Below are 9,863 nucleotides of genomic sequence, written 5' to 3'. Positions count from 1 at the left end.
TTTTATCCTCATAAAGGACTCCAGAAAAGGATTAAGACCCACCTTGAATTGGGTGGGTCACATCTCAGTTGAAACAACCTAATCAAAAGGTCCCACTCACAATAGGTCTACACCCACAGGAATGGATTGAAAGATGGCCTTTTCTGGGGTAGATAACAGTCCCAAACTACCACAGTCATGAAATTAGGAAATCATTTCTTGTCCTTGCTCGCCTACAGAGAATATTTTTCTGCTTATCATATAGTTCAGGCACTGCATTGTTAGTTATCTCTTTGTGTCCCTGCTCATTATTTCCCCAAGATTTGAGAGGCCCTCAAAATAAAGACCTTGTCTTCAATGCTTTTGTATCTGAGAGGATCTTCACAAAGGCCTTTTAGTAAGGCAGCTGTTAGTGAAAGGATTAGCACTATTTACACATTTCACCATACATTTAAGACAATATCTAGGTCATCCCTGTGGACCATGGTTCATAAACTCAAATTGCCTTCAAGGACCAGGCAGCTAAGTAATGAAGTCAGCCAAGTGTAGAACAATAGGGATGGTTGAAACAGTGGAAAACTGGGAAATTCATGCCCCATCTAAAGACATTCAAATTTAAAAAAACACTTGAGAGGCTGAACTTCCAGCTATGGTGATTTGAAAGGTCAGCAAATCGTCTCTCCCTCAAAACGAGTATAAAATTGAACAAAAATTTCAAAAACAAACATTCAGGACACTGGAAATTGGCAAAGGCAGACACAAATTGAGAAGCATTTATTCATTAAAAATAGTTAGAACTTCAGGCAAGAACAACAGAAGTCTGCAGTCTTTTTGTGTGGGTCTGCTCCTATTTCCAGCCTCTCTTCCCCAGCTCTAGTAGCAGTTTTTTCAGCAAGAGGCTGACCAGAGAAAATATCATTTTTGTTGCCAAAGGGGGCAACTTGATTTGGGGCAGAGGATGAAAACCTGCAATACTGACAGTAAAATAAAAAATGCGGTAGGGGACAAATGGGTAACCCACAGCTGTACCAGACTGAGATTGTAGTTCTGTTTGGGGCAAGTGGTGGACCAGTCATAAATTTAACAGAAAAATCTTGGAAATGAGGGAGACATAGAAAGCCTGAGGTGGGCTCTCCACACATCCCTGGCTGCCTTGGAAACTACGCATGTGTATGACAGAGACCAAAAAGAGCCAAATAGGAAGTGAAAACTAAGACAGACTTGAGAACTGGCTGACCTTCAAATGCCCCCTGCCCCACATCTATTTGCAGAGAATGGAAGATTTATAGGCCAAGTGTTTGAGAACTTCTGTCTAAATCATTGGCTGATCACTAAACGACACAGACACAGGGGCAATCTCTAAGAAATCAGGTTAAAAAATAAAAATAAGAATTAAAAAGCCTTCATGTTGTGAAGAAGACGGATTATGCAATTCAAGTCCAGGCAAATTAAAAAATAAACCTTCATTATTTCAAAATAAAATTAAAAAAAAAAATAAACCTTCACAAAAAGAATCAGAATCCAGAGTTGATAAAATATTATCTAAAACAAATATTATTTGGAATATTCTGTTTTCAACAAAAAATTGAAAGATATGCAAACACAGAAAAGTGCGATCCATACTCAGAAAAAGAAGTCAATAGAAATTGACTATTAGTTGGCCTGGAGGTTGAAATCGGTAGACCAAGTCTTCAACATAGCTCTTATAAATAAGGTCAAAGAATGAAAAGAAACTATATTTGAAGAATTAAAGAAAGATAAGATGACAATGACTCAATAAATAGGGAATTTCAATAGAGACATTAAACTCTGGGAACCAAATGGAAATACTACAGTTGAAATGTACAATAATTAAAATAAAAATTCACTACATGGGCTCAAGAGCAGATTTGAGTTGGCAGAAGAAATAATCAGTGAACTTGAACATAGATCATTAGAAACTATACAATCTGAAGAACAGAAAGAGAAAAAAAAGATTGACCAAAAATTAAAAAAAAACAACAAAAAGAAAAAAGAAAAACAGAGCCTCTGAGGCATGCAGAACACAATATTAAGCACATCAAAATACATGTAATGGAGATCCTAGAAGAAGAGGAGCGAGAAAAAGAGGGATAAAAAATATTTGAAGAAATAATGATGGACAACTTCCAAATCTGATGAAAAACATGAATCTACAGATCCAAAGCTCATATACCACAGAAGGATAAACACAAAAAGAACTTAATCTAGACACATAAGAATCAAAATGTGAAAGCCAGATATATTTTTAAGAACACTCCACCCAACAACAGCAGAATGCACATTTTTTTCAAATGCACATGGAACATTCTCCAATATAGATCATATGTCATATAACAAATCTCTTTTAAAAGTATTGAGAGGAGGTGGCATAGAGAGACATGGATGTTAGTTAGTCCCCTCGAACAACTAATAGGCAACCAGGAACAACTAGTAAATAATCTGGAATAACTGCAGGGGGACAAACATTACTGTCCACACATCATACATCAACCTGGTTTGGGAGGAATGCCCGAGATCGCAGCACAAAATCTGTAAGTAAAGATTGCGGACCCGAGCTGAGAGCCCCTCCCCCACGGCAGGCCTAATGGCAAAACCTCGCTGTGGTAGAAAGCAGCACTCTCTGGACAAGAGAATATGCCTCAGTCCAGCTCCAACTGTGGAATTAATGAACAAATGTGGACTGATCAGTACAAACTATGAATCCCCAACAAGCAGACAGAGGGTTTTAGTGATGACTGACCTTAAAGAACCAGAAGACTCTGCTGTCCCAGTAGGGGGGGCCCAGAAGACCAGGTGTTACCTCGGGCTAACAAGTGAAATTGAGGGTCCGTGGACTGGCTCTGAAAGGGGGCTTTCTGTCCCTTTTACTCTCTTTCAACCTGAGCAGCTCAGTGGAGAAAACCTCAGCCATTTTCAGTTTGCAGTGCTCTGACCCAGACAAGGGTGGAGATAGCAGAGTCAGAGAGAAAAAGAACCTATTTAAATGCAGATGATAACTCCCTAGGGGGTGTATCTTCCTTAAGAGGAAGGAGGTAGTGTCCAGCTCTACTACCAGCCTCCCATTCAGAACAAGACCCCAGAGCTTGTGGGAAAACAGCCAAAACAGAAACTAAGGGAGCCACATCTCCTTACACCAGTCGGGAGCAACAGGCTGACAGGTGCAACCTGCTGGGCAGGTTAGGAAAAGTACAGCAGCTAGAGGCCTCACAGGGTGTGTCAATCTTCTAAGACATACACTCAGGAAAACCTGATACTGAATATTGCCCCCTTCTGAGATCTGAGCCCATTCTGGTCTGGGAAAACCTGATTGGAATAACCAAGGAAACCAAATACCTAGACAACAGAAAACTACAACCTACACTAAGAAAAATAAGATATGGCCCAGTCAAAGGAAAAAACTTACACTTCGTCTGAGATACAGGAATTGAAACAACCAATGCTAAATCAATTCAAAACATTTAGGGAAGATATGGCAAAAGATATGAAGGGTATAATGAAAACACTGGGTGAACATAAGGTAGAAAGTGAAAGTTTGAAAAAAACAACTGGCAGAATCTATGGAAATGAAAGGCACAACAAAAGAGATGAAAGACACGATGGAGACATACAACAGCAGATCCCAAGAGGCAGAAGAAAACACCCAGGGACTGGAGAAAAAGACAACTGAAATCCTACACATGAAAGAACAGATAGGGAAAAGAATGGAAAAATATGAGCAACATCTCGGGGAATTGAATGACAACATGAAGCGTCATGGGTGTCCCAGAAGGAGAAGAGAAGAGAAAGGGGGCAGAAGCAATAACAGAGGAAATAATCAATGAAAATTTCCCATCTCTTATAAAAGACATAAAATTACAGATCCCTAACAAGGATTAAAGCAGAAATAAATGACATAGAGAACAAAAAAACAATAGAGAGGATAAATATCACCAAAAGTTGGTTCTTTGAGAAGATCAACAAGATTGACAAGCCCCTAGCTAGACTGACAAAATCAAAAAGAGAGAAGACCCATATAAACAAAATAATGAATGAAAAAGGTGACATAACTGCAGATCCTGAAGAAATTAAAAAAATTATAAGAGGATGCTATGAACAACTGTATGGCAACAAACTGGATAATGTAGAGGAAATGGACAATTTCCTGGAAACATATGAACAACCTAGACTGACCAGAGAAGAAATAGAAGACCTCAGCCAACCCATCACAAGCAAAGAGATCCAATCAGTCATCAAAAATCTTCCCACAAATAAATGCTCAGGGCCAGATGGCTTCACAGGGGAATTCTACCAAACTTTCCAGAAAGAACTAACACCAATCTTACTCAAACTCTTTCAAAACATTGAAGAAAATGGAACACTACCTAACTCATTTTATGAAGCTAACATCAATTTAATACCAAAACCAGGCAAAGATGCTACAAAAAAGGAAAACTACCGGCCAATCTCCCTAATGAATATAGATGCAAAAATCCTCAACAAAATACTTGCAAATCGAATCCAAAGACACATTAAAAAAATCATACACCATGACCAAGTGGGGTTCATTCCAGGCATGCAAGGATGGTTCAACATAAGAAAATCAATCAATGTATTACAACACATTAAAAACTCGAAAGGGAAAAATCAATTGATCATCTCAATAGATGCTGAAAAAGCATTTGACAAAATCCAACATCCCTTTTTGATAAAAACACTTCAAAAGGTAGGAATTGAAGGAAACTTCCTCAACATGATAAAGAGCATATATGAAAAACCCACAGCCAGCATAGTACTCAATGGTGAGAGACTGAAAGCCTTCCCTCTAAGATCAGGAACAAGACAAGGATGCCCGCTGTCACCACTGTTATTCAACATTGTGCTGGAAGTGCTAGCCAGGGCAATCTGGCAAGACAAAGAAATAAAAGGCATCCAAATTGGAAAAGAAGAAGTAAAACTGTCATTGTTTGCAGATGATATGATCTTATATCTAGAAAACCCTGAGAAATCGACGATACAGCTACTAGAGCTAATAAATTTAGCAAAGTAGCGGGATACAAGGTTAATGCACATAAGTCAGTAATGTTTCTATATGCTAGAAATGAACAAACTGAAGAGACACTCAAGAAAAATATAACATTTTCAATAGCAACTAAAAAAATCAAGTACCTAGGAATAAACTTAACCAAAGATGTAAAAGACCTATACAAAGAAAACTACATAACTCTACTAAAAGAAATAGAAGGGGACCTTAAAAGATGGAAAAATATTCCATGTTCATGGATAGGAAGGCTAAATGTCATTAAGATGTCAATTCTACCCAAACTCATCTACAGATTCAATGCAATCCCAATCAAAATTCCAACAACCTACTTTGCAGACTTGGAAAAGCTAGTTATCAAATTTATTTGGAAAGGGGAGATGCCTCGAATTGCTAAAGACACTCTAAAAAAGAAAAACGAAGTGGGAGGACTTACACTCCCTCACTTCGAAGCTTATTATAAAGCCACAGTTGCCAAAACAGCATGGTACTGGCACAAAGATAGACATATAGATCAATGGAATCGAATTGAGAATTCAGAGATAGACCCTCAGATCTATAGCCGACTGATCTTTGATAAGGCCGCCAAAGTCACTGAACTGAGTCATAATGGTCTTTTCAACAAATGGGGCTGGGAGAGTTGGATATCCATATCCAAAAGAATGAAAGAGGACCCCTACCTCACCCCCTACACAAAAATTAACTCAAAATGGACCAAAGATCTCAATATAAAACAAAGTACCATCATCACATAAGAGGGGGACATCAGGGAGGGATGTACCAAACTGAGAATTTTTCCATAGGAAAGTGCCTATTTAATCTAGACTATCAAATAACTCATACAAAAATATATATAATTCTTATGATAACATATATACAACACAAAATTTCCCATATTGACCACTTTTAAGTACATAATTCAGGGGCATTATATACATTCATAATATTGTGCTACCACCAACACCGTCTATTAACAAACTTTTCCATCAGCCCAAACAGAAACTCTGTACCCATGAAGCAGTAACTCCCCACTCCCCTTCTCCTGCCTCTAGTAACCTGTGATGTACTTTGTCTCTATGAATTTGCATATTCTGGTATCATATAAGTGAAATATGTGTCCTTTTGTGTCTTGTTTTGCTTCATTCAATATGATGTCTTCAAGACACATCCATGTTACAGCTTGTATCAAGTTGGTGAAGCAGCAGCGGGAGGGTGTTGAGCATCTCTTGAAGATGCAAAATCAGTGGATTGTTCTTTGCTGGTGTAAAGAAAAACCACAGATTTTTATAATGTTGATCTTGTACCCTGCCACTTTGCTGAATTCATTTATCAGCTCTAGTAGCTTTCCTGTGTATTCTTTGGGATTTTCTATATGTAGGATCATGCTATCTGTGAATAGAGATAGTTTTACTTCTTCCTCTCCAATTTGGGTATCTCATTTCTTTCTTTTTCATGCTTAACTGCTGTAGCTAGGACTTCCAGTACAATACTGAACAGCAATGATGACAGTGGACATCTTTGCCTTTTTCTTGACGTTAGGGGGAAAGCCCTTTCACCATTGAGTACGTTGTTAGCTGTGGGTTTTTCATACATGCACTACATCATGTTGACAAAATTCCCTTCTACCCCGTGTTTTCTGAGTATTTTTTATCAAGAAAGGGTGCTACATTTTGTCAAATGCCCCTTCTGCGTCAATTGAGACAATAATGTGTTTTTTCCCTTTATTCTATTAATGTGGCATATTATGTTGATTGATATTCTTTTGTTGAACTCTTGCATTCCTGGGATAAATTCCACTTGATCAAAGTGTATAATCCTTAATGTACTGTTGGATCTGGTTTGCTTCTATTTTGTTGAGGATTTTTGCATCTTTATTGATGAGGGATTTGGGGCTTTAATTTTCTTTTATTTTGCTATCTTTATCTGGCTTTGGTATTTGGATGTTGCTGACCTCGTAGAATGAGTTTGGAAGTGTTCCCTCCTCCTCGATTTTTGGAGGAGTTTGAGAAGGATTGGTGTTTGTTCTTCTTGGAATGTTTGCTAAAATTCACCAGTGAAGCCATCTGATTGCGGACTTTTCTTTGTTGGGAGGCTTTGATTCCTGATTCAACTCTTTACTTGTCATGAGTCTGTTGAGACCTTCTATTTCTTCTTGAGTCTGTGTAGGTAGTTACTGTGTTTCTAGAATTTGTCCATTTCATCTAGGCTGTCTAATTTGTTGGCCTGCAATTGTTCATAGTATCCTCTTATAATCCTTTTCATTTTGTAAGGTTGGTAGTAATGTCCCTCATTTCAGGAAATCTGTTCTTAAATGCACACTTTTGGAAACCAGAAATAAGAATTTCTGATTCAGTAGGTCTGGAATGAAGCCCAGGAATCTTTAACAATTCAGGCATTTTGATGTAATTGATGCGTGGGTCACACTTTTGGAAATAACTACTCTTAGCAAAATGGGATTTTACAGGAAGGAGAGAAGAAAGGGAGCTGGCTGCATAATGGAAGGGCTGCTGGGAATACCCAGATCAATTTACGTGTGATTGCCCATTGTGAGGGAGGCCTGCCCCACGGAGTCTTCCTAGATGTACACGACATCTTCAAAAGGTTTAGGGTGTGTTCCAAAAAGCTCCTAGGCCCATAACGGATTTCCACTCTCCAGTGTAATCATGTGTTTTCAGTATATGCCACTTCTCGGGGTAAATTGACTCATTTTCTCTATTTGTATAAGAACATTTTATTTGCACAAAAACTGTGTGTTTCAAGTCTGATGGCAGGTTTCCAAATCCCAGTATTGTACAATCCAGAAGGTGAGAACTAAAAGGACAGCAGAGTCTGCAGGTGCTGTCGTTACAGAAGGGGAAACTGAGTACTTAGAAAACTGATAAGCGTTCAGACCAGTTTCTGGTAAACCTGGGGCTAGAACTTGGGTTTCCTGATGTTCAGGTCAGTGTTCTCCCCCAGGTCCCCTTTGGTACATGAACCTAGGTCATGCCATTTATGATTCATGTCCTCTGAGCACGTCAGTTGTTGTCTCTCCAAAACGGAACAGTGATCTTTTCCACTTGCTGGGAAGACTATGGGGTGGTAGTCAGGCTGCAGGCCTCAGAATCTTGCACATCCTGACCCATGTTCCAGCCTGGCTACTCCTGGCTGGGTGGCCCTGGGCAAAGGCCATTACCTCTCCGAACCTTGTACATAGTGTGGGGATAATAAAATATACTTTGCAGGGCTGCCTGGCACAACTTCAGGCTCACTAAATCACCAGGTGCTCTCACTTGGTAACTTCCCCCAAAACCCAGTGATTGGTGTGAAATAAATCAGGGAGCTGGTGCTCTGTCATTCACCCCATTTGTCAATATTCTCCAGGGGTCAAGGAAGCCTTCTGCATGACCCCACCCAGGACGGGTGAAGTAAATACCCATTTCATTTACTCTCTAGGCCCTGGGCCTGCTGGGTCGAGCCAATGGGGCTCAGCAACCCGGGAAGTGATTGGTACAGAGGAAAAGATGAACACACGAGGCTTCCCAAAGGCCATCACTGCACGTGGTTGTCAGACAAATCTCATTCCATGCCCTGGTGGAAGGAAGCAGAGTTACAAACAACAAAAAAATCACATTTGCCTTATTATATGGCATCAGAGGGTGGGCAGCAGATTTTCCTTCCAGATTTTTCTCTGCATGGGCTACCAGTAAAACTTGCAGGGAGTCCCTGGGTGCCTGTCAGCTCCTAGGCTGGGAAGTCAGCCTAGGGAATGGGGCTTTCACAGTTAGGGGGCATAGCACATAATCATTCAGAATCTGGAAAGTTAACTGTTTGTTTTCATTTGCCAAATGTGTGCAACGGCTTATTTAAATCTGTTTCTCTCATCTACACTGCGTGACCTGGCATCTACACAGCAGTAGCCTCCATGGCAGGCCAGCTGGAGAGGGGTACGTACTGTATGGCCCATTGGCCTGTCACCTCTGAGCCAACTGGGACTGCCAGTCCTTCCTGACCGAGTTAGAGACATTGGCTGATGTTTATCAGCTCAGTCAACACTCCACTGGTGACCTGCCAATCATCAAAGCTGACGTCCCCTGTGTACTGGCAAAGTTCTGTAGCAACGAACACTTCCTCCATTCCTGGTTTGGAGAGTCACTGCTCAGGCCTGCTGATCCCAGGCTGGCCTCACGCCAGCCCTGGGTCTCCCTGTGGCAGTGCGGCTGCGGTGAGATTATCCGGGGCTTTGTTATCAAACAGAGAGGCTCAGGGATCTTCATTCTGTGCAGTCTCAGTTGTTTGACCTTGGACAAAGCACATAACCTGAGTCTCAGCCACTCATCTATAAAAGGGCAATAACATAGCATCCACTGGGTGCCAAGGACATGCACACGGTACCAGTGCATACACAGTGTGCAAAAAACGGGGGCTCTATTTATTGTTCCGTTTGCAAGCAGCACTCTGAGTAGCAAGTGCCTCCATTTTGAGAACACACCCCACTCTATCCTTCTAAACTCTGGGAAAGAAAAAATTGCCAATTGCAGCAGAAGCCAGTGACAATGCTGGGGGACGCCCATTCCACGAGATCAGGGCCCATACATGAGTGAAGAAACTGGGGGACAGCCTCGGGTCCTCTCCCTCCAGCGACAGCACCAATCAAACCAATGGCCTCCTCTACTCTTAGGGGAAGTAAATTGACTTTATGGAGAAAGACCAGCATCCTGGGCAAGCTGGAGGATGGGAGATTCTGGGGCCATGTTAGACCAGGGGCCAGGAAGTGACCTGTCAAGGTGCTGATCTGTGCAGTCAGGGGCTCCAGTGTCTGATACTGGCTTGGATTCTTTACCAGAGCTGAGCAGAGTGTGGACAT

The sequence above is a fragment of the Choloepus didactylus genome, chromosome 8, assembly GCF_015220235.1.
Source record: "Choloepus didactylus isolate mChoDid1 chromosome 8, mChoDid1.pri, whole genome shotgun sequence".
Classification (NCBI taxonomy): domain Eukaryota; kingdom Metazoa; phylum Chordata; class Mammalia; order Pilosa; family Megalonychidae; genus Choloepus; species Choloepus didactylus.
Note: the sequence above shows the minus strand (reverse complement) of the source record.